Source organism: Ambystoma mexicanum, unplaced genomic scaffold, assembly GCF_040938575.1.
Source record: "Ambystoma mexicanum isolate Mex_15411 unplaced genomic scaffold, UKY_AmexF1_1 Mex_scaf52, whole genome shotgun sequence".
Taxonomy (NCBI): domain Eukaryota; kingdom Metazoa; phylum Chordata; class Amphibia; order Caudata; family Ambystomatidae; genus Ambystoma; species Ambystoma mexicanum.
This window is the reverse complement of record NW_027182469.1, coordinates 1,651,839-1,673,402: the sequence shown is the minus strand read 5'-3', so window position 1 is coordinate 1,673,402 and position 21,564 is coordinate 1,651,839. Positions and strand designations below refer to the sequence as shown.

At 52.8% G+C, this 21,564-nt stretch overlaps 30 non-coding genes across 30 annotated transcripts; all 30 read right to left on the bottom strand.

Annotated features, from left to right (window-relative positions):
• Positions 1-6,130: 6,130 nt before the first annotated feature.
• On the bottom strand, positions 6,131-6,201 carry TRNAG-CCC (transfer RNA glycine (anticodon CCC)). Its single transcript has one exon. It is a non-coding gene; the product is annotated as a tRNA-Gly (tRNA).
• A 350-nt stretch (positions 6,202-6,551) lies between these two features.
• Positions 6,552-6,622, bottom strand: TRNAG-GCC (transfer RNA glycine (anticodon GCC)). Its single transcript has one exon. It is a non-coding gene; the product is annotated as a tRNA-Gly (tRNA).
• Positions 6,623-7,187: 565 nt separating this feature from the next.
• On the bottom strand, positions 7,188-7,258 carry TRNAG-CCC (transfer RNA glycine (anticodon CCC)). Its single transcript has one exon. It is a non-coding gene; the product is annotated as a tRNA-Gly (tRNA).
• A 350-nt stretch (positions 7,259-7,608) lies between these two features.
• On the bottom strand, positions 7,609-7,679 carry TRNAG-GCC (transfer RNA glycine (anticodon GCC)). Its single transcript has one exon. It is a non-coding gene; the product is annotated as a tRNA-Gly (tRNA).
• Positions 7,680-8,241: 562 nt separating this feature from the next.
• Positions 8,242-8,312, bottom strand: TRNAG-CCC (transfer RNA glycine (anticodon CCC)). Its single transcript has one exon. It is a non-coding gene; the product is annotated as a tRNA-Gly (tRNA).
• A 350-nt stretch (positions 8,313-8,662) lies between these two features.
• On the bottom strand, positions 8,663-8,733 carry TRNAG-GCC (transfer RNA glycine (anticodon GCC)). The gene has a single exon. It is a non-coding gene; the product is annotated as a tRNA-Gly (tRNA).
• Positions 8,734-9,298: 565 nt separating this feature from the next.
• TRNAG-CCC (transfer RNA glycine (anticodon CCC)) lies at positions 9,299-9,369 on the bottom strand. The gene has a single exon. It is a non-coding gene; the product is annotated as a tRNA-Gly (tRNA).
• A 350-nt stretch (positions 9,370-9,719) lies between these two features.
• TRNAG-GCC (transfer RNA glycine (anticodon GCC)) lies at positions 9,720-9,790 on the bottom strand. Its single transcript has one exon. It is a non-coding gene; the product is annotated as a tRNA-Gly (tRNA).
• A 562-nt stretch (positions 9,791-10,352) lies between these two features.
• On the bottom strand, positions 10,353-10,423 carry TRNAG-CCC (transfer RNA glycine (anticodon CCC)). The gene has a single exon. It is a non-coding gene; the product is annotated as a tRNA-Gly (tRNA).
• A 350-nt stretch (positions 10,424-10,773) lies between these two features.
• Positions 10,774-10,844, bottom strand: TRNAG-GCC (transfer RNA glycine (anticodon GCC)). The gene has a single exon. It is a non-coding gene; the product is annotated as a tRNA-Gly (tRNA).
• Positions 10,845-11,406: 562 nt separating this feature from the next.
• On the bottom strand, positions 11,407-11,477 carry TRNAG-CCC (transfer RNA glycine (anticodon CCC)). The gene has a single exon. It is a non-coding gene; the product is annotated as a tRNA-Gly (tRNA).
• Positions 11,478-11,827: 350 nt separating this feature from the next.
• Positions 11,828-11,898, bottom strand: TRNAG-GCC (transfer RNA glycine (anticodon GCC)). The gene has a single exon. It is a non-coding gene; the product is annotated as a tRNA-Gly (tRNA).
• A 555-nt stretch (positions 11,899-12,453) lies between these two features.
• Positions 12,454-12,524, bottom strand: TRNAG-CCC (transfer RNA glycine (anticodon CCC)). Its single transcript has one exon. It is a non-coding gene; the product is annotated as a tRNA-Gly (tRNA).
• Positions 12,525-12,874: 350 nt separating this feature from the next.
• On the bottom strand, positions 12,875-12,945 carry TRNAG-GCC (transfer RNA glycine (anticodon GCC)). The gene has a single exon. It is a non-coding gene; the product is annotated as a tRNA-Gly (tRNA).
• A 562-nt stretch (positions 12,946-13,507) lies between these two features.
• Positions 13,508-13,578, bottom strand: TRNAG-CCC (transfer RNA glycine (anticodon CCC)). Its single transcript has one exon. It is a non-coding gene; the product is annotated as a tRNA-Gly (tRNA).
• Positions 13,579-13,928: 350 nt separating this feature from the next.
• On the bottom strand, positions 13,929-13,999 carry TRNAG-GCC (transfer RNA glycine (anticodon GCC)). Its single transcript has one exon. It is a non-coding gene; the product is annotated as a tRNA-Gly (tRNA).
• A 562-nt stretch (positions 14,000-14,561) lies between these two features.
• On the bottom strand, positions 14,562-14,632 carry TRNAG-CCC (transfer RNA glycine (anticodon CCC)). Its single transcript has one exon. It is a non-coding gene; the product is annotated as a tRNA-Gly (tRNA).
• A 347-nt stretch (positions 14,633-14,979) lies between these two features.
• On the bottom strand, positions 14,980-15,050 carry TRNAG-GCC (transfer RNA glycine (anticodon GCC)). The gene has a single exon. It is a non-coding gene; the product is annotated as a tRNA-Gly (tRNA).
• A 565-nt stretch (positions 15,051-15,615) lies between these two features.
• TRNAG-CCC (transfer RNA glycine (anticodon CCC)) lies at positions 15,616-15,686 on the bottom strand. The gene has a single exon. It is a non-coding gene; the product is annotated as a tRNA-Gly (tRNA).
• A 350-nt stretch (positions 15,687-16,036) lies between these two features.
• TRNAG-GCC (transfer RNA glycine (anticodon GCC)) lies at positions 16,037-16,107 on the bottom strand. The gene has a single exon. It is a non-coding gene; the product is annotated as a tRNA-Gly (tRNA).
• A 562-nt stretch (positions 16,108-16,669) lies between these two features.
• TRNAG-CCC (transfer RNA glycine (anticodon CCC)) lies at positions 16,670-16,740 on the bottom strand. Its single transcript has one exon. It is a non-coding gene; the product is annotated as a tRNA-Gly (tRNA).
• A 350-nt stretch (positions 16,741-17,090) lies between these two features.
• TRNAG-GCC (transfer RNA glycine (anticodon GCC)) lies at positions 17,091-17,161 on the bottom strand. Its single transcript has one exon. It is a non-coding gene; the product is annotated as a tRNA-Gly (tRNA).
• A 562-nt stretch (positions 17,162-17,723) lies between these two features.
• Positions 17,724-17,794, bottom strand: TRNAG-CCC (transfer RNA glycine (anticodon CCC)). Its single transcript has one exon. It is a non-coding gene; the product is annotated as a tRNA-Gly (tRNA).
• A 350-nt stretch (positions 17,795-18,144) lies between these two features.
• On the bottom strand, positions 18,145-18,215 carry TRNAG-GCC (transfer RNA glycine (anticodon GCC)). The gene has a single exon. It is a non-coding gene; the product is annotated as a tRNA-Gly (tRNA).
• Positions 18,216-18,780: 565 nt separating this feature from the next.
• On the bottom strand, positions 18,781-18,851 carry TRNAG-CCC (transfer RNA glycine (anticodon CCC)). The gene has a single exon. It is a non-coding gene; the product is annotated as a tRNA-Gly (tRNA).
• Positions 18,852-19,201: 350 nt separating this feature from the next.
• On the bottom strand, positions 19,202-19,272 carry TRNAG-GCC (transfer RNA glycine (anticodon GCC)). The gene has a single exon. It is a non-coding gene; the product is annotated as a tRNA-Gly (tRNA).
• Positions 19,273-19,834: 562 nt separating this feature from the next.
• TRNAG-CCC (transfer RNA glycine (anticodon CCC)) lies at positions 19,835-19,905 on the bottom strand. Its single transcript has one exon. It is a non-coding gene; the product is annotated as a tRNA-Gly (tRNA).
• A 350-nt stretch (positions 19,906-20,255) lies between these two features.
• TRNAG-GCC (transfer RNA glycine (anticodon GCC)) lies at positions 20,256-20,326 on the bottom strand. Its single transcript has one exon. It is a non-coding gene; the product is annotated as a tRNA-Gly (tRNA).
• Positions 20,327-20,888: 562 nt separating this feature from the next.
• Positions 20,889-20,959, bottom strand: TRNAG-CCC (transfer RNA glycine (anticodon CCC)). The gene has a single exon. It is a non-coding gene; the product is annotated as a tRNA-Gly (tRNA).
• Positions 20,960-21,309: 350 nt separating this feature from the next.
• Positions 21,310-21,380, bottom strand: TRNAG-GCC (transfer RNA glycine (anticodon GCC)). The gene has a single exon. It is a non-coding gene; the product is annotated as a tRNA-Gly (tRNA).
• Between the last annotated feature and the right edge of the window lie 184 nt (positions 21,381-21,564).

Genomic DNA, 21,564 nt, shown 5'->3' with positions numbered 1-21,564 from the left:
TACCAGCATCACCTGGAGCATGTGATCATGAGTGTTACCCCGGTCCTCTTCGTTACTAATCCCGAAGAGGAAGAGCCACGGGCAGGATACTCGTTCTATCCCATCTACCCCTTTGATCCAGGTCCGCACCTTGTCCCAGTATTTCTGGACCACTGGGCATCCCCACCACATGTGGATATAGTCACCTCTCTCTGTCCTACATTTCCAACAGTGTGGGTCATATCCTGGACGCATTTTGGCTATTCTTTGCGGGGGGTAGTGCCATCTATGTAATATCTTGAGGGCCTGATGGCGATATTGGAGGGAGGATGTGGATCGATTGGCCCGTCTACACATCTCTGTCCATCTCTCGTCATCAATTTCCTCGCCCAGGTCCCTACCCCATTGTATGCGTGCTGGTGGCGGGTCTCGGGGGATGGAGAACAGAAAGAGCTTGTATAGGCGGGAGATTATCCCCTTGGAGCCCCTTGCGGTCAGAAGGAGTTTTTCAAAGTCTGTGAGTTCCCTCCTGAGGGTATCACCCCAAGATGGTTCCGTGAGGGCACCCTTAAGCTGAAGATATCGGAACGGGGAAAGCGTGCCTATTCCCAGGGCTTCCTCAAGGTCCTTCAAGGGGAGGAAGGAGCCCCCCACCCACAACTGGCCGGTCCTACTAAGGCCCGCCTCGAACCATGTCTGGTAGGCTGCTGGTTCCGCTATTTTGGCCAGGAAAGGAGGGGCCCAGATGCAGCTCAAGGGGGAGGGCCATGTCGTGAGCCATCTATAGTAACCTCCCTCTCTCCACAGGGACCACAGTACTCTTAGAATCGGGTGGTTCAAGACTGATCTGGGGATCGTTCTCCTTGGGACCCAGAGCCATTCCTCTAGTGTGACGGGCGCCAGGGGCCTATTGTCCATGGCTACCCACTGTTTTTTCGGTCCCGGTGAGAAGTGATCGACCAGGATCCTCAACTGGGAAGCCCTATAATACGTCTCGAGATCAGGGTAGCCCACCCCTCCATCTTCCTTGGTCCTAGTCAGAACCTCGTATGAAATCCTGTGTTTTTTGCCCTGCCAGAGGAATCTAAGGAGGATGCGTTTTGTCTCGTCAAAAAAGGCCTTGGGGACTTGGACCGGGAGCATTTGAAAGAGAAACAGAAATTTTGGGAGGATAACCATTTTTATAAGGTTAAGGCGTGCCATCCATGAGAGACCCGTTCCCGCCCACCTTTCTATGTCTCTCCTGATTGCTGACCAGAGGGGGGGGAAGTTGGCCCCATACAGGTCCTCAAGGTTACGTGTGATTTGGACTCCCAAGTAACGGAACCCCTCATCGCTCCGCTTGAAGGGGAGACCCTCCACAAAGGTCACCTCCGTGTCTGGCAGGTTCCCACCCATGAATGCGACCGATTTGTCCAAATTAACCTTATACCCCGATAGTTCTCCATATCTTGCGAGGCCCTGCAGAACCCGAGGGATTGTTTGGGACGGTCTGGTGACATAGAGCAGGGCGTCATCCGCAAAGAGGCAGATCTTGCAGTGCATATCCCCCATCTGTACACCACTGATGTCCGCATCATTGCGGATCGAGATTGCCCACGGTTCCATCACCAATGCGTAGATTAACGGAGACAGGGGGCATCCCTGCCTCGTGCCACGTTCAAGGGGGAATTCCCTAGACTCAATCCCGTTAGCCACCACTCTGGCCGAGGGGGAGGAGTAGAGCGCGGATATCCATCCCAACCACCTTGGACCCATCCCCACTGACAAGAGAACCTCCCTCATGAAAGCCCAGCTGACCCTGTCAAAGGCCTTCTCCGCGTCAAGAGCCAGTAGGAGAGCGCCTTCATTCCTGGCCTCGGTCGTGGCCAATACATGGAGGGTCTTCCTTAAATTATCGGAACCCTGTCTATTGAGGACGAATCCCGCCTGATCAGGATGTATCAGGCGTGGGAGGGAGTTTTCCAATCTGGAGGCCAGGATCCTAGCAAAGATCTTGGCATCTAAGTTGAGAAGTGAAATGGGTCTGTAAGACCCACAAGCTGCCCGGTCTTTACCAGGTTTAGGTATGACGGTGATGAGGGCCTGTAGGAAAGTCGGGGGGATCGTGTCGTTGCCTCTAATTTGGTTGAACAATTTGGTCAGGGGCTTCACTAAGGTGGACTGGGTCTGTTTATAGAAATCCGCTGTGTAGCCGTCAAGGCCAGGAGCCTTTCCGGCCTTCAGTCTCTTGATGGCTCCCTCCACCTCCTCTTCTGAAATTTCCCCCTCGAGGGCCTCCAAGTCCTGGTCGGTCAGTTTGGGGAGGGGGTGTTCTGCCAGGTAGGAGGCAATGTCCTCCCGAGATTCGCCCGCTTGCCTAGAATAGAGTTTGCTGTAGTACTCAGCAAAGCATTCCGTCACTTCATGCCGGTTCCCATGAACCCTGCCCTCTTCGTCGGTCAACCGGGTAATCCCTCTCTCCACTCTACACCCCCTCGACCTCTGAGCCAGCAGAGTGCCTACCCTGTCGCCCTGTTCGTAGTATCTCTGTTTGGTATATCGCATCCTCTTAACCACCTCCCCTATGAGAACCGTATGGAGCTCCTGTCTTTTGCCCTGCATCTCGTCCAATAGTGCCCTCCGGTCCACTCCCGGGACTCCCAGTCTGGCCCGCAAGATCTGCAGCTCCCCTCGGAGTCTGCTCTCGATCAGGCCCCTCTCTCTTTTACGCCTCGAGCCCTCCGCTATGAGGAGGCCTCTGAAGGTGGCCTTCCCCGCTTCCCATACCATGGACATGTCCGTCTCCCCCGTGTCATTTGTCTCGAAGTAGGCCAGCATTTCCTGCTTCATGAACTCACGGAATACTGGATCCCTAAGGAGCGTGTCGTTGCACCGCCATCGAGCCGATCTCGGGGCGATGGGCAGGGACCAGTTAGCTATAAGTAGTTCATGGTCCGACCACGTTATGGTCTCGACTTTTGGTTGGGTCATCGCCCCATCTCCCTCCTCTGAGGCCAACAGAAGGTCGATTCTGGTGTAGGTGCAGTGCGGGGGAGAAAAGAATGTGTAACCACCCTGGGCCGGGTACGCCTTGCGCCAAACATCTACCCAGTAGTGATCCTTCAAGAGGTTCTGCAAGGCCAGGTTATCCCTCGTGATCCCCTTGGGTACCCCACCTCTGGCGGACCACCAGTCCAGTTGGGGGTCGGCTATGAGATTAAAATCACCCCCGAGAATCATGGCCCCCTCGGCCCATTCATCCATGACACCAAAGATCCGTGTGAGGAACTCCACCTGGCCCGTGTTGGGCGCGTATACGGTGGCGAGAGTAACTCGCTGCCCCTCGCAAAGCCCCTTGACACCCAGAAATCGACCCCCAAACCCCCTCTTGGTTTCCACCCCCGTTAGTTGGAGAGCCCTTCCCAGGAGAATGCCCACCCCCTCCTTCTTCGAGGTCGGGTGTGAAGCCCAATAGTTGCTACCGATGTCTTTCCCCTTGATTCTGGATTCCCTCCCGCGCTTATAATGTGTTTCCTGTAGAAATAGGACCGTCAGGTGTTGTTTTCGGAACATGTTGCCCGTGAGGGATCTTTTATTTTGAGAGTTTAGACCCTTGACATTTAACGTGCCCACCTTCCCTTCAATCGTTGTCATCATACCGTGTGCGTATTCTGAACCCCTCGTGGTGATTGAATTTTAGTGCCCCTTTCCAAGCGTATTCTTGCGGTCTGAACTGAATTTCCCCCTGAGTCCCCCAAACTACCCCGTTATCCCCCCCATCCCCTCCCCCCTTGCAACTGACCCCCCTCCCCGTGTCTTCCCTCCCCCCTCCCCACCCTTGTACCTTGAGGCGTCCGTCCACTCTCCCCAACATGTGTTGGGGCCGGTCAACGAACCACCAAGGACTCCAACCCCAGCCCCGGGGTTTTCGTGTGTCTGGAGAGTCCCAGATCGCAAGTCCGATTCAGGTCGGCCCCTGCAGGCCTTCGGTGCACTTAACCGAGACAAAAACCAGAGACCCCGCCCGGGCCCTCAACCCACAACCAGAAACCCAAACGCGGGGCAACACAAATAAACAGTTAACTTTTTAACATAATGGTCTGCCGACCCAAGGTCCGGTGGGCCAAACGCGACACCGCCGCGGTGTCCGTTCAAGGCAGTTCGTGGGCCCGGGGCCTCCTGCGTCCGTACCCTGAATCGTCTCTCACCTCATGATTTTCTCTCCTTCCAATCGAACGTCATTTTCATGAGTCAGTGTGATTTTCCGGGTTCATCGACGGGTGTCTGGTTTTCCGAAACTTTCGGGCCCCCTTGACCTTAGATTTCCCACTGTGATTTCCTGGGCCGTCGGGACCCCTAGGGGGGTCCCGTGGTCCTCCCTCCTGGGCGCCCGAATGGCCCGCCTGGTCGTTCACCAGATCGTCCGTGGCTCTTCGTATGTCCTCCTCCGACACCAGGTGGTGTTTCTCACCTAGCCACTCAAACTCCAAATAGAAGGGGTGACCCCACCGATATCGGACTCCTTTTCCCTGCAACCATCTTGTGAGTGTGCCGCATTTCCTCCTCATTGACAGGGTTAGGGCCGAGAGGTCTTGGAAGATGGATACCTTTGAATCACCGTACTGTATGGTGCCAAGATGTCTCGCCTTTTCCAGGATTCTGATCTTGTCCCTGTAGTAGTGCAGCCGAACCAGAACCGAGCGTGGGCCTCTGCCTCCCCCCCCCGCTCGGTGCACCCTGTCGAAGTTGGTCGCCCCCACGTCTTCCGTTCCCAGGGCGATCCTCACGATATCGTGCACTTTGCCTTCAAGTCCTTGTACGGATTCGCCCTCAGATTCCATCAGGCCAAAGATTCGAAGGTTGTTCCTCCTCTCCCTATTTTCCATGTCGTCAACCTTGAACCGAAGCTCTTCCTCGCGCCTTTCCATGTCTCGGAGTCTCATGTCCATTTGGGTTTCGAGGAGTGTCGCCGAAAGTTGGTTATTCTCGACGCCCTCCACGCGGTCTTCTAGGGTGGCGACCTTGGTGGTGAGGTCGGCCAGTTTGGCCCCCATGTCTGTCCTCATACCTCGTATCTCCTCCAGAATCGTTTGGATGTTGTTCTGGATAGCCCCCAGATCCGGGGGTGGGACGGTGGGGCTACCGGCGGCCATGGTCCTTTCTTTGGGAACAAACTGATATTTCAGCAAGTTCTCTCTCCAGTTCATGAGGGGTTCGTGTCGGCCAGTTTACGACGGACGCCGCCTTTCTCCGGGTCAGGCCGGGCCTCGGGCACCAGAGGCGCCGGGCGTGCGTTCCCTGTGTGGGTGGACGGTTTTCTTCAAGTCGGAGGATGCCCAGGGGAGGAAGCGCCGCGGGCTCACCCTCTCGGGCCTATTCGTGGGCGGCGCGGCTCGTGCTGTCTCCTGCGCCACTCCGCGCCAGGTCGTGGGGGAGGGGCAGCCGATATCGCCTTGGTCCGTGTAACTCCGCACAGGAGCGTCGGATCGGAACCAAAGTTGGACCCAGGTGGGGGCCACAGGCTTCCACGTCTTTTGGGGGGGGTCGCGTAGTATATGGGACCCTCGTTTCGCCGATAAATCGTGATTCACCCGGGGCTGGGTGCGGAGCTCGACGTTCAGGCGTCCATCCTGCCCGCGCCCCCTGGTGGCCTCCAGAGCAGCTGATTTAACAGAGCACTGCAGTGACATGAGGATGGCGCCAGCTCCGGTGGGTGAATGGGAGCTGCGCTGCCCTGGCAGTCCTTCTCACTCACTTGGCCACGAACGGCCACGAACGGCCAGGTTCTATAGACAGGAAAAGTGGACAGAGGCAAGCACACTGGTAGATGAGGGTGGCCTTTGTATGGGTCGCTACTCTGAGTGCAGTTCCCTGAGCACCGTGCCTCAGGAAAGCCAGACTTCTACCGCAGGACTCAGGGGATATCTTTGCAGCCACACGAGGCTGACACCCTTTCAATCTGGGCTTCTGGGGTCTTCTGGGAATTATTTGCATAATAGGTTTCCCGCCTTAAGTTGAAACTGCCGTTCCATCTTCTGCTAAAAGAGGGCAGCAGAGTGCTTTCTTTGCGCAGAAAACAGACAAGCAATGCAATCATCTTATCTACCGTTTCCATTTTTCTTTTCCCATGCCTTTTAAAATATCAAGAGACACGTCTACAAAAGTGCCATGCATTGGCCGGGAATCGAACCCGGGCCTCCCGCTTGGGAAGCGAGAATTCTACCACTGAACTACCAATGCCTGACAAGCAGCATTACTGCGGTAGAGCGCTTGATTTAACACACCTGCCAGTTCCATGCGAATGGTCACTCGTAAACTCTTGACTTCTGCTGAAAGCCTCATTGAAGGCCTTTGCAGACGTGTGAGACTGGCACCTACTCGGGCTGGGCCTCTATGAGCTGTTTGCATAATCTGAGATTGCCCTGCTTCCAGTCAAGGCGCAGCGGCCCCTTCTACTAAAAGGGATCAGCAGAGTGATCGCTAGTAGCAGAAATAAGGCAAGCAAGGCAATCAAGGCTTGTTTTTTTGTTCGGTCTCTTCCTTTTCACGATGCTTCAAAGTCAACGAAAGGTACATGTGCAAAACGCTCATGCATTGGCCGGGAATCGAACCCGGGCCTCCCGCGTGGCAGGCGAGAATTCTACCACTGAACCACCAATGCCTTACATGCTGCACACTGGCGCTACAGTGCTCTGGACCATTGCAGCCCAGAGCAGCTGATTTAACAGAGCACTGCAGTGACATGAGGATGGCGCCAGCTCCGGTGGGTGAATGGGAGCTGCGCTGCCCTGGCAGTCCTTCTCACTCACTTGGCCACGAACGGCCACGAACGGCCAGGTTCTATAGACAGGAAAAGTGGACAGAGGCAAGCACACTGGTAGATGAGGGTGGCCTTTGTATGGGTCGCTACTCTGAGTGCAGTTCCCTGAGCACCGTGCCTCAGGAAAGCCAGACTTCTACCGCAGGACTCAGGGGATATCTTTGCAGCCACACGAGGCTGACACCCTTTCAATCTGGGCTTCTGGGGTCTTCTGGGAATTATTTGCATAATAGAAGGTTTCCCGCCTTAAGTTGAAACTGCAGTTCCATCTTCTGCTAAAAGAGGGCAGCAGATTGCTTTCTTTGCGCAGAAAACAGACAAGCAATGCAATCATCTTATCTACCGTTTCCATTTTTCTTTTCCCATGCCTTTTAAAATATCAAGAGACACGTCTACAAAAGTGCCATGCATTGGCCGGGAATCGAACCCGGGCCTCCCGCTTGGGAAGCGAGAATTCTACCACTGAACTACCAATGCTTGACAAGCAGCATTACTGCGGTAGAGCGCTTGATTTAACACACCTGCCAGTTCCATGCGAATGGTCACTCGTAAACTCTTGACTTCTGCTGAAAGCCTCATTGAAGGCCTTTGCAGACGTGTGAGACTGGCACCTACTCGGGCTGGGCCTCTATGAGCTGTTTGCATAATCTGAGATTGCCCTGCTTCCAGTCAAGGCGCAGCGGCCCCTTCTACTAAAAGGGATCAGCAGAGTGATCGCTAGTAGCAGAAATAAGGCAAGCAAGGCAATCAAGGCTTGTTTTTTTGTTCTGTCTCTTCCTTTTCACGATGCTTCAAAGTCAACGAAAGGTACATGTGCAAAACGCTCATGCATTGGCCGGGAATCGAACCCGGGCCTCCCGCGTGGCAGGCGAGAATTCTACCACTGAACCACCAATGCCTTACATGCTGCACACTGGCGCTACAGTGCTCTGGACCATTGCAGCCCAGAGCAGCTGATTTAACAGAGCACTGCAGTGACATGAGGATGGCGCCAGCTCCGGTGGGTGAATGGGAGCTGCGCTGCCCTGGCAGTCCTTCTCACTCACTTGGCCACGAACGGCCACGAACGGCCAGGTTCTATAGACAGGAAAAGTGGACAGAGGCAAGCACACTGGTAGATGAGGGTGGCCTTTGTATGGGTCGCTACTCTGAGTGCAGTTCCCTGAGCACCGTGCCTCAGGAAAGCCAGACTTCTACCGCAGGACTCAGGGGATATCTTTGCAGCCACACGAGGCTGACACCCTTTCAATCTGGGCTTCTGGGGTCTTCTGGGAATTATTTGCATAATAGGTTTCCCGCCTTAAGTTGAAACTGCCGTTCCATCTTCTGCTAAAAGAGGGCAGCAGAGTGCTTTCTTTGCGCAGAAAACAGACAAGCAATGCAATCATCTTATCTACCGTTTCCATTTTTCTTTTCCCATGCCTTTTAAAATATCAAGAGACACGTCTACAAAAGTGCCATGCATTGGCCGGGAATCGAACCCGGGCCTCCCGCTTGGGAAGCGAGAATTCTACCACTGAACTACCAATGCCTGACAAGCAGCATTACTGCGGTAGAGCGCTTGATTTAACACACCTGCCAGTTCCATGCGAATGGTCACTCGTAAACTCTTGACTTCTGCTGAAAGCCTCATTGAAGGCCTTTGCAGACGTGTGAGACTGGCACCTACTCGGGCTGGGCCTCTATGAGCTGTTTGCATAATCTGAGATTGCCCTGCTTCCAGTCAAGGCGCAGCGGCCCCTTCTACTAAAAGGGATCAGCAGAGTGATCGCTAGTAGCAGAAATAAGGCAAGCAAGGCAATCAAGGCTTGTTTTTTTGTTCGGTCTCTTCCTTTTCACGATGCTTCAAAGTCAACGAAAGGTACATGTGCAAAACGCTCATGCATTGGCCGGGAATCGAACCCGGGCCTCCCGCGTGGCAGGCGAGAATTCTACCACTGAACCACCAATGCCTTACATGCTGCACACTGGCGCTACAGTGCTCTGGACCATTGCAGCCCAGAGCAGCTGATTTAACAGAGCACTGCAGTGACATGAGGATGGCGCCAGCTCCGGTGGGTGAATGGGAGCTGCGCTGCCCTGGCAGTCCTTCTCACTCACTTGGCCACGAACGGCCACGAACGGCCAGGTTCTATAGACAGGAAAAGTGGACAGAGGCAAGCACACTGGTAGATGAGGGTGGCCTTTGTATGGGTCGCTACTCTGAGTGCAGTTCCCTGAGCACCGTGCCTCAGGAAAGCCAGACTTCTACCGCAGGACTCAGGGGATATCTTTGCAGCCACACGAGGCTGACACCCTTTCAATCTGGGCTTCTGGGGTCTTCTGGGAATTATTTGCATAATAGAAGGTTTCCCGCCTTAAGTTGAAACTGCAGTTCCATCTTCTGCTAAAAGAGGGCAGCAGATTGCTTTCTTTGCGCAGAAAACAGACAAGCAATGCAATCATCTTATCTACCGTTTCCATTTTTCTTTTCCCATGCCTTTTAAAATATCAAGAGACACGTCTACAAAAGTGCCATGCATTGGCCGGGAATCGAACCCAGGCCTCCCGCTTGGGAAGCGAGAATTCTACCACTGAACTACCAATGCTTGACAAGCAGCATTACTGCGGTAGAGCGCTTGATTTAACACACCTGCCAGTTCCATGCGAATGGTCACTCGTAAACTCTTGACTTCTGCTGAAAGCCTCATTGAAGGCCTTTGCAGACGTGTGAGACTGGCACCTACTCGGGCTGGGCCTCTATGAGCGTTTTGCATAATCTGAGATTGCCCTGCTTCCAGTCAAGGCGCAGCGGCCCCTTCTACTAAAAGGGATCAGCAGAGTGATCGCTAGTAGCAGAAATAAGGCAAGCAAGGCAATCAAGGCTTGTTTTTTTGTTCCGTCTCTTCCTTTTCACGATGCTTCAAAGTCAACGAAAGGTACATGTGCAAAACACTCATGCATTGGCCGGGAATCGAACCCGGGCCTCCCGCGTGGCAGGCGAGAATTCTACCACTGAACCACCAATGCCTTACATGCTGCACACTGGCGCTACAGTGCTCTGGACCATTGCAGCCCAGAGCAGCTGATTTAACAGAGCACTGCAGTGACATGAGGATGGCGCCAGCTCCGGTGGGTGAATGGGAGCTGCGCTGCCCTGGCAGTCCTTCTCACTCACTTGGCCACGAACGGCCACGAACGGCCAGGTTCTATAGACAGGAAAAGTGGACAGAGGCAAGCACACTGGTAGATGAGGGTGGCCTTTGTATGGGTCGCTACTCTGAGTGCAGTTCCCTGAGCACCGTGCCTCAGGAAAGCCAGACTTCTACCGCAGGACTCAGGGGATATCTTTGCAGCCACACGAGGCTGACACCCTTTCAATCTGGGCTTCTGGGGTCTTCTGGGAATTATTTGCATAATAGGTTTCCCGCCTTAAGTTGAAACTGCCGTTCCATCTTCTGCTAAAAGAGGGCAGCAGAGTGCTTTCTTTGCGCAGAAAACAGACAAGCAATGCAATCATCTTATCTACCGTTTCCATTTTTCTTTTCCCATGCCTTTTAAAATATCAAGAGACACGTCTACAAAAGTGCCATGCATTGGCCGGGAATCGAACCCGGGCCTCCCGCTTGGGAAGCGAGAATTCTACCACTGAACTACCAATGCCTGACAAGCAGCATTACTGCGGTAGAGCACTTGATTTAACACACCTGCCAGTTCCATGCGAATGGTCACTCGTAAACTCTTGACTTCTGCTGAAAGCCTCATTGAAGGCCTTTGCAGACGTGTGAGACTGGCACCTACTCGGGCTGGGCCTCTATGAGCTGTTTGCATAATCTGAGATTGCCCTGCTTCCAGTCAAGGCGCAGCGGCCCCTTCTACTAAAAGGGATCAGCAGAGTGATCGCTAGTAGCAGAAATAAGGCAAGCAAGGCAATCAAGGCTTGTTTTTTTGTTCTGTCTCTTCCTTTTCACGATGCTTCAAAGTCAACGAAAGGTACATGTGCAAAACGCTCATGCATTGGCCGGGAATCGAACCCGGGCCTCCCGCGTGGCAGGCGAGAATTCTACCACTGAACCACCAATGCCTTACATGCTGCACACTGGCGCTACAGTGCTCTGGACCATTGCAGCCCAGAGCAGCTGATTTAACAGAGCACTGCAGTGACATGAGGATGGCGCCAGCTCCGGTGGGTGAATGGGAGCTGCGCTGCCCTGGCAGTCCTTCTCACTCACTTGGCCACGAACGGCCACGAACGGCCAGGTTCTATAGACAGGAAAAGTGGACAGAGGCAAGCACACTGGTAGATGAGGGTGGCCTTTGTATGGGTCGCTACTCTGAGTGCAGTTCCCTGAGCACCGTGCCTCAGGAAAGCCAGACTTCTACCGCAGGACTCAGGGGATATCTTTGCAGCCACACGAGGCTGACACCCTTTCAATCTGGGCTTCTGGGGTCTTCTGGGAATTATTTGCATAATAGGTTTCCCGCCTTAAGTTGAAACTGCCGTTCCATCTTCTGCTAAAAGAGGGCAGCAGAGTGCTTTCTTTGCGCAGAAAACAGACAAGCAATGCAATCATCTTATCTACCGTTTCCATTTTTCTTTTCCCATGCCTTTTAAAATATCAAGAGACACGTCTACAAAAGTGCCATGCATTGGCCGGGAATCGAACCCGGGCCTCCCGCTTGGGAAGCGAGAATTCTACCACTGAACTACCAATGCCTGACAAGCAGCATTACTGCGGTAGAGCGCTTGATTTAACACACCTGCCAGTTCCATGCGAATGGTCACTCGTAAACTCTTGACTTCTGCTGAAAGCCTCATTGAAGGCCTTTGCAGACGTGTGAGACTGGCACCTACTCGGGCTGGGCCTCTATGAGCTGTTTGCATAATCTGAGATTGCCCTGCTTCCAGTCAAGGCGCAGCGGCCCCTTCTACTAAAAGGGATCAGCAGAGTGATCGCTAGTAGCAGAAATAAGGCAAGCAAGGCAATCAAGGCTTGTTTTTTTGTTCGGTCTCTTCCTTTTCACGATGCTTCAAAGTCAACGAAAGGTACATGTGCAAAACGCTCATGCATTGGCCGGGAATCGAACCCGGGCCTCCCGCGTGGCAGGCGAGAATTCTACCACTGAACCACCAATGCCTTACATGCTGCACACTGGCGCTACAGTGCTCTGGACCATTGCAGCCCAGAGCAGCTGATTTAACAGAGCACTGCAGTGACATGAGGATGGCGCCAGCTCCGGTGGGTGAATGGGAGCTGCGCTGCCCTGGCAGTCCTTCTCACTCACTTGGCCACGAACGGCCAGGTTCTATAGACAGGAAAAGTGGACAGAGGCAAGCACACTGGTAGATGAGGGTGGCCTTTGTATGGGTCGCTACTCTGAGTGCAGTTCCCTGAGCACCGTGCCTCAGGAAAGCCAGACTTCTACCGCAGGACTCAGGGGATATCTTTGCAGCCACACGAGGCTGACACCCTTTCAATCTGGGCTTCTGGGGTCTTCTGGGAATTATTTGCATAATAGAAGGTTTCCCGCCTTAAGTTGAAACTGCAGTTCCATCTTCTGCTAAAAGAGGGCAGCAGATTGCTTTCTTTGCGCAGAAAACAGACAAGCAATGCAATCATCTTATCTACCGTTTCCATTTTTCTTTTCCCATGCCTTTTAAAATATCAAGAGACACGTCTACAAAAGTGCCATGCATTGGCCGGGAATCGAACCCGGGCCTCCCGCTTGGGAAGCGAGAATTCTACCACTGAACTACCAATGCTTGACAAGCAGCATTACTGCGGTAGAGCGCTTGATTTAACACACCTGCCAGTTCCATGCGAATGGTCACTCGTAAACTCTTGACTTCTGCTGAAAGCCTCATTGAAGGCCTTTGCAGACGTGTGAGACTGGCACCTACTCGGGCTGGGCCTCTATGAGCGTTTTGCATAATCTGAGATTGCCCTGCTTCCAGTCAAGGCGCAGCGGCCCCTTCTACTAAAAGGGATCAGCAGAGTGATCGCTAGTAGCAGAAATAAGGCAAGCAAGGCAATCAAGGCTTGTTTTTTTGTTCGGTCTCTTCCTTTTCACGATGCTTCAAAGTCAACGAAAGGTACATGTGCAAAACGCTCATGCATTGGCCGGGAATCGAACCCGGGCCTCCCGCGTGGCAGGCGAGAATTCTACCACTGAACCACCAATGCCTTACATGCTGCACACTGGCGCTACAGTGCTCTGGACCATTGCAGCCCAGAGCAGCTGATTTAACAGAGCACTGCAGTGGCATGAGGATGGCGCCAGCTCCGGTGGGTGAATGGGAGCTGCGCTGCCCTGGCAGTCCTTCTCACTCACTTGGCCACGAACGGCCACGAACGGCCAGGTTCTATAGACAGGAAAAGTGGACAGAGGCAAGCACACTGGTAGATGAGGGTGGCCTTTGTATGGGTCGCTACTCTGAGTGCAGTTCCCTGAGCACCGTGCCTCAGGAAAGCCAGACTTCTACCGCAGGACTCAGGGGATATCTTTGCAGCCACACGAGGCTGACACCCTTTCAATCTGGGCTTCTGGGGTCTTCTGGGAATTATTTGCATAATAGGTTTCCCGCCTTAAGTTGAAACTGCCGTTCCATCTTCTGCTAAAAGAGGGCAGCAGAGTGCTTTCTTTGCGCAGAAAACAGACAAGCAATGCAATCATCTTATCTACCGTTTCCATTTTTCTTTTCCCATGCCTTTTAAAATATCAAGAGACACGTCTACAAAAGTGCCATGCATTGGCCGGGAATCGAACCCGGGCCTCCCGCTTGGGAAGCGAGAATTCTACCACTGAACTACCAATGCCTGACAAGCAGCATTACTGCGGTAGAGCACTTGATTTAACACACCTGCCAGTTCCATGCGAATGGTCACTCGTAAACTCTTGACTTCTGCTGAAAGCCTCATTGAAGGCCTTTGCAGACGTGTGAGACTGGCACCTACTAGGGCTGGGCCTCTATGAGCTGTTTGCATAATCTGAGATTGCCCTGCTTCCAGTCAAGGCGCAGCGGCCCCTTCTACTAAAAGGGATCAGCAGAGTGATCGCTAGTAGCAGAAATAAGGCAAGCAAGGCAATCAAGGCTTGTTTTTTTGTTCTGTCTCTTCCTTTTCACGATGCTTCAAAGTCAACGAAAGGTACATGTGCAAAACGCTCATGCATTGGCCGGGAATCGAACCCGGGCCTCCCGCGTGGCAGGCGAGAATTCTACCACTGAACCACCAATGCCTTACATGCTGCACACTGGCGCTACAGTGCTCTGGACCATTGCAGCCCAGAGCAGCTGATTTAACAGAGCACTGCAGTGACATGAGGATGGCGCCAGCTCCGGTGGGTGAATGGGAGCTGCGCTGCCCTGGCAGTCCTTCTCACTCACTTGGCCACGAACGGCCACGAACGGCCAGATTCTATAGACAGGAAAAGTGGACAGAGGCAAGCACACTGGTAGATGAGGGTGGCCTTTGTATGGGTCGCTACTCTGAGTGCAGTTCCCTGAGCACCGTGCCTCAGGAAAGCCAGACTTCTACCGCAGGACTCAGGGTATATCTTTGCAGCCACACGAGGCTGACACCCTTTCAATCTGGGCTTCTGGGGTCTTCTGGGAATTATTTGCATAATAGGTTTCCCGCCTTAAGTTGAAACTGCCGTTCCATCTTCTGCTAAAAGAGGGCAGCAGAGTGCTTTCTTTGCGCAGAAAACAGACAAGCAATGCAATCATCTTATCTACCGTTTCCATTTTTCTTTTCCCATGCCTTTTAAAATATCAAGAGACACGTCTACAAAAGTGCCATGCATTGGCCGGGAATCGAACCCGGGCCTCCCGCTTGGGAAGCGAGAATTCTACCACTGAACTACCAATGCCTGACAAGCAGCATTACTGCGGTAGAGCGCTTGATTTAACACACCTGCCAGTTCCATGCGAATGGTCACTCGTAAACTCTTGACTTCTGCTGAAAGCCTCATTGAAGGCCTTTGCAGACGTGTGAGACTGGCACCTACTCGGGCTGGGCCTCTATGAGCTGTTTGCATAATCTGAGATTGCCCTGCTTCCCAAGGCGCAGCGGCCCCTTCTACTAAAAGGGATCAGCAGAGTGATCGCTAGTAGCAGAAATAAGGCAAGCAAGGCAATCAAGGCTTGTTTTTTTGTTCGGTCTCTTCCTTTTCACGATGCTTCAAAGTCAACGAAAGGTACATGTGCAAAACGCTCATGCATTGGCCGGGAATCGAACCCGGGCCTCCCGCGTGGCAGGCGAGAATTCTACCACTGAACCACCAATGCCTTACATGCTGCACACTGGCGCTACAGTGCTCTGGACCATTGCAGCCCAGAGCAGCTGATTTAACAGAGCACTGCAGTGACATGAGGATGGCGCCAGCTCCGGTGGGTGAATGGGAGCTGCGCTGCCCTGGCAGTCCTTCTCACTCACTTGGCCACGAACGGCCACGAACGGCCAGGTTCTATAGACAGGAAAAGTGGACAGAGGCAAGCACACTGGTAGATGAGGGTGGCCTTTGTATGGGTCGCTACTCTGAGTGCAGTTCCCTGAGCACCGTGCCTCAGGAAAGCCAGACTTCTACCGCAGGACTCAGGGGATATCTTTGCAGCCACACGAGGCTGACACCCTTTCAATCTGGGCTTCTGGGGTCTTCTGGGAATTATTTGCATAATAGAAGGTTTCCCGCCTTAAGTTGAAACTGCAGTTCCATCTTCTGCTAAAAGAGGGCAGCAGATTGCTTTCTTTGCGCAGAAAACAGACAAGCAATGCAATCATCTTATCTACCGTTTCCATTTTTCTTTTCCCATGCCTTTTAAAATATCAAGAGACACGTCTACAAAAGTGCCATGCATTGGCCGGGAATCGAACCCGGGCCTCCCGCTTGGGAAGCGAGAATTCTACCACTGAACTACCAATGCTTGACAAGCAGCATTACTGCGGTAGAGCGCTTGATTTAACACACCTGCCAGTTCCATGCGAATGGTCACTCGTAAACTCTTGACTTCTGCTGAAAGCCTCATTGAAGGCCTTTGCAGACGTGTGAGACTGGCACCTACTCGGGCTGGGCCTCTATGAGCGTTTTGCATAATCTGAGATTGCCCTGCTTCCAGTCAAGGCGCAGCGGCCCCTTCTACTAAAAGGGATCAGCAGAGTGATCGCTAGTAGCAGAAATAAGGCAAGCAAGGCAATCAAGGCTTGTTTTTTTGTTCGGTCTCTTCCTTTTCACGATGCTTCAAAGTCAACGAAAGGTACATGTGCAAAACGCTCATGCATTGGCCGGGAATCGAACCCGGGCCTCCCGCGTGGCAGGCGAGAATTCTACCACTGAACCACCAATGCCTTACATGCTGCACACTGGCGCTACAGTGCTCTGGACCATTGCAGCCCAGAGCAGCTGATTTAACAGAGCACTGCAGTGGCATGAGGATGGCGCCAGCTCCGGTGGGTGAATGGGAGCTGCGCTGCCCTGGCAGTCCTTCTCACTCACTTGGCCACGAACGGCCACGAACGGCCAGGTTCTATAGACAGGAAAAGTGGACAGAGGCAAGCACACTGGTAGATGAGGGTGGCCTTTGTATGGGTCGCTACTCTGAGTGCAGTTCCCTGAGCACCGTGCCTCAGGAAAGCCAGACTTCTACCGCAGGACTCAGGGGATATCTTTGCAGCCACACGAGGCTGACACCCTTTCAATCTGGGCTTCTGGGGTCTTCTGGGAATTATTTGCATAATAGGTTTCCCGCCTTAAGTTGAAACTGCCGTTCCATCTTCTGCTAAAAGAGGGCAGCAGAGTGCTTTCTTTGCGCAGAAAACAGACAAGCAATGCAATCATCTTATCTACCGTTTCCATTTTTCTTTTCCCATGCCTTTTAAAATATCAAGAGACACGTCTACAAAAGTGCCATGCATTGGCCGGGAATCGAACCCGGGCCTCCCGCTTGGGAAGCGAGAATTCTACCACTGAACTACCAATGCCTGACAAGCAGCATTACTGCGGTAGAGCACTTGATTTAACACACCTGCCAGTTCCATGCGAATGGTCACTCGTAAACTCTTGACTTCTGCTGAAAGCCTCATTGAAGGCCTTTGCAGACGTGTGAGACTGGCACCTACTCGGGCTGGGCCTCTATGAGCTGTTTGCATAATCTGAGATTGCCCTGCTTCCAGTCAAGGCGCAGCGGCCCCTTCTACTAAAAGGGATCAGCAGAGTGATCGCTAGTAGCAGAAATAAGGCAAGCAAGGCAATCAAGGCTTGTTTTTTTGTTCTGTCTCTTCCTTTTCACGATGCTTCAAAGTCAACGAAAGGTACATGTGCAAAACGCTCATGCATTGGCCGGGAATCGAACCCGGGCCTCCCGCGTGGCAGGCGAGAATTCTACCACTGAACCACCAATGCCTTACATGCTGCACACTGGCGCTACAGTGCTCTGGACCATTGCAGCCCAGAGCAGCTGATTTAACAGAGCACTGCAGTGACATGAGGATGGCGCCAGCTCCGGTGGGTGAATGGGAGCTGCGCTGCCCTGGCAGTCCTTCTCACTCACTTGGCCACGAACGGCCACGAACGGCCAGGTTCTATAGACAGGAAAAGTGGACAGAGGCAAGCACACTGGTAGATGAGGGTGGCCTTTGTATGGGTCGCTACTCTGAGTGCAGTTCCCTGAGCACCGTGCCTCAGGAAAGCCAGACTTCTACCGCAGGACTCAGGGGATATCTTTGCAGCCACACGAGGCTGACACCCTTTCAATCTGGGCTTCTGGGGTCTTCTGGGAATTATTTGCATAATAGGTTTCCCGCCTTAAGTTGAAACTGCCGTTCCATCTTCTGCTAAAAGAGGGCAGCAGAGTGCTTTCTTTGCGCAGAAAACAGACAAGCAATGCAATCATCTTATCTACCGTTTCCATTTTTCTTTTCCCATGCCTTTTAAAATATCAAGAGACACGTCTACAAAAGTGCCATGCATTGGCCGGGAATCGAACCCGGGCCTCCCGCTTGGGAAGCGAGAATTCTACCACTGAACTACCAATGCCTGACAAGCAGCATTACTGCGGTAGAGCGCTTGATTTAACACACCTGCCAGTTCCATGCGAATGGTCACTCGTAAACTCTTGACTTCTGCTGAAAGCCTCATTGAAGGCCTTTGCAGACGTGTGAGACTGGCACCTACTCGGGCTGGGCCTCTATGAGCTGTTTGCATAATCTGAGATTGCCCTGCTTCCAGTCAAGGCGCAGCGGCCCCTTCTACTAAAAGGGATCAGCAGAGTGATCGCTAGTAGCAGAAATAAGGCAAGCAAGGCAATCAAGGCTTGTTTTTTTGTTCGGTCTCTTCCTTTTCACGATGCTTCAAAGTCAACGAAAGGTACATGTGCAAAACGCTCATGCATTGGCCGGGAATCGAACCCGGGCCTCCCGCGTGGCAGGCGAGAATTCTACCACTGAACCACCAATGCCTTACATGCTGCACACTGGCGCTACAGTGCTCTGGACCATTGCAGCCCAGAGCAGCTGATTTAACAGAGCACTGCAGTGACATGAGGATGGCGCCAGCTCCGGTGGGTGAATGGGAGCTGCGCTGCCCTGGCAGTCCTTCTCACTCACTTGGCCACGAACGGCCACGAACGGCCAGGTTCTATAGACAGGAAAAGTGGACAGAGGCAAGCACACTGGTAGATGAGGGTGGCCTTTGTATGGGTCGCTACTCTGAGTGCAGTTCCCTGAGCACCGTGCCTCAGGAAAGCCAGACTTCTACCGCAGGACTCAGGGGATATCTTTGCAGCCACACGAGGCTGACACCCTTTCAATCTGGGCTTCTGGGGTCTTCTGGGAATTATTTGCATAATAGAAGGTTTCCCGCCTTAAGTTGAAACTGCAGTTCCATCTTCTGCTAAAAGAGGGCAGCAGATTGCTTTCTTTGCGCAGAAAACAGACAAGCAATGCAATCATCTTATCTACCGTTTCCATTTTTCTTTTCCCATGCCTTTTAAAATATCAAGAGACACGTCTACAAAAGTGCCATGCATTGGCCGGGAATCGAACCCAGGCCTCCCGCTTGGGAAGCGAGAATTCTACCACTGAACTACCAATGCTTGACAAGCAGCATTACTGCGGTAGAGCGCTTGATTTAACACACCTGCCAGTTCCATGCGAATGGTCACTCGTAAACTCTTGACTTCTGCTGAAAGCCTCATTGAAGGCCTTTGCAGACGTGTGAGACTGGCACCTACTCGGGCTGGGCCTCTATGAGCGTTTTGCATAATCTGAGATTGCCCTGCTTCCAGTCAAGGCGCAGCGGCCCCTTCTACTAAAAGGGATCAGCAGAGTGATCGCTAGTAGCAGAAATAAGGCAAGCAAGGCAATCAAGGCTTGTTTTTTTGTTCGGTCTCTTCCTTTTCACGATGCTTCAAAGTCAACGAAAGGTACATGTGCAAAACACTCATGCATTGGCCGGGAATCGAACCCGGGCCTCCCGCGTGGCAGGCGAGAATTCTACCACTGAACCACCAATGCCTTACATGCTGCACACTGGCGCTACAGTGCTCTGGACCATTGCAGCCCAGAGCAGCTGATTTAACAGAGCACTGCAGTGACATGAGGATGGCGCCAGCTCCGGTGGGTGAATGGGAGCTGCGCTGCCCTGGCAGTCCTTCTCACTCACTTGGCCACGAACGGCCACGAACGGCCAGGTTCTATAGACAGGAAAAGTGGACAGAGGCAAGCACACTGGTAGATGAGGGTGGCCTTTGTATGGGTCGCTACTCTGAGTGCAGTTCCCTGAGCACCGTGCCTCAGGAAAGCCAGACTTCTACCGCAGGACTCAGGGGATATCTTTGCAGCCACACGAGGCTGACACCCTTTCAATCTGGGCTTCTGGGGTCTTCTGGGAATTATTTGCATAATAGGTTTCCCGCCTTAAGTTGAAACTGCCGTTCCATCTTCTGCTAAAAGAGGGCAGCAGAGTGCTTTCTTTGCGCAGAAAACAGACAAGCAATGCAATCATCTTATCTACCGTTTCCATTTTTCTTTTCCCATGCCTTTTAAAATATCAAGAGACACGTCTACAAAAGTGCCATGCATTGGCCGGGAATCGAACCCGGGCCTCCCGCTTGGGAAGCGAGAATTCTACCACTGAACTACCAATGCCTGACAAGCAGCATTACTGCGGTAGAGCACTTGATTTAACACACCTGCCAGTTCCATGCGAATGGTCACTCGTAAACTCTTGACTTCTGCTGAAAGCCTCATTGAAGGCCTTTGCAGACGTGTGAGACTGGCACCTACTCGGGCTGGGCCTCTATGAGCTGTTTGCATAATCTGAGATTGCCCTGCTTCCAGTCAAGGCGCAGCGGCCCCTTCTACTAAAAGGGATCAGCAGAGTGATCGCTAGTAGCAGAAATAAGGCAAGCAAGGCAATCAAGGCTTGTTTTTTTGTTCTGTCTCTTCCTTTTCACGATGCTTCAAAGTCAACGAAAGGTACATGTGCAAAACGCTCATGCATTGGCCGGGAATCGAACCCGGGCCTCCCGCGTGGCAGGCGAGAATTCTACCACTGAACCACCAATGCCTTACATGCTGCACACTGGCGCTACAGTGCTCTGGACCATTGCAGCCCAGAGCAGCTGATTTAACAGAGCACTGCAGTGACATGAGGATGGCGCCAGCTCCGGTGGGTGAATGGGAGCTGCGCTGCCCTGGCAGTCCTTCTCACTCACTTGGCCACGAACGGCCACGAACGGCCAGGTTCTATAGACAGGAAAAGTGGACAGAGGCAAGCACACTGGTAGATGAGGGTGGCCTTTGTATGGGTCGCTACTCTGAGTGCAGTTCCCTGAGCACCGTGCCTCAGGAAAGCCAGACTTCTACCGCAGGACTCAGGGGATATCTTTGCAGCCACACGAGGCTGACACCCTTTCAATCTGGGCTTCTGGGGTCTTCTGGGAATTATTTGCATAATAGGTTTCCCGCCTTAAGTTGAAACTGCCGTTCCATCTTCTGCTAAAAGAGGGCAGCAGAGTGCTTTCTTTGCGCAGAAAACAGACAAGCAATGCAATCATCTTATCTACCGTTTCCATTTTTCTTTTCCCATGCCTTTTAAAATATCAAGAGACACGTCTACAAAAGTGCCATGCATTGGCCGGGAATCGAACCCGGGCCTCCCGCTTGGGAAGCGAGAATTCTACCACTGAACTACCAATGCCTGACAAGCAGCATTACTGCGGTAGAGCGCTTGATTTAACACACCTGCCAGTTCCATGCGAATGGTCACTCGTAAACTCTTGACTTCTGCTGAAAGCCTCATTGAAGGCCTTTGCAGACGTGTGAGACTGGCACCTACTCGGGCTGGGCCTCTATGAGCTGTTTGCATAATCTGAGATTGCCCTGCTTCCAGTCAAGGCGCAGCGGCCCCTTCTACTAAAAGGGATCAGCAGAGTGATCGCTAGTAGCAGAAATAAGGCAAGCAAGGCAATCAAGGCTTGTTTTTTTGTTCGGTCTCTTCCTTTTCACGATGCTTCAAAGTCAACGAAAGGTACATGTGCAAAACGCTCATGCATTGGCCGGGAATCGAACCCGGGCCTCCCGCGTGGCAGGCGAGAATTCTACCACTGAACCACCAATGCCTTACATGCTGCACACTGGCGCTACAGTGCTCTGGACCATTGCAGCCCAGAGCAGCTGATTTAACAGAGCACTGCAGTGACATGAGGATGGCGCCAGCTCCGGTGGGTGAATGGGAGCTGCGCTGCCCTGGCAGTCCTTCTCACTCACTTGGCCACGAACGGCCAGGTTCTATAGACAGGAAAA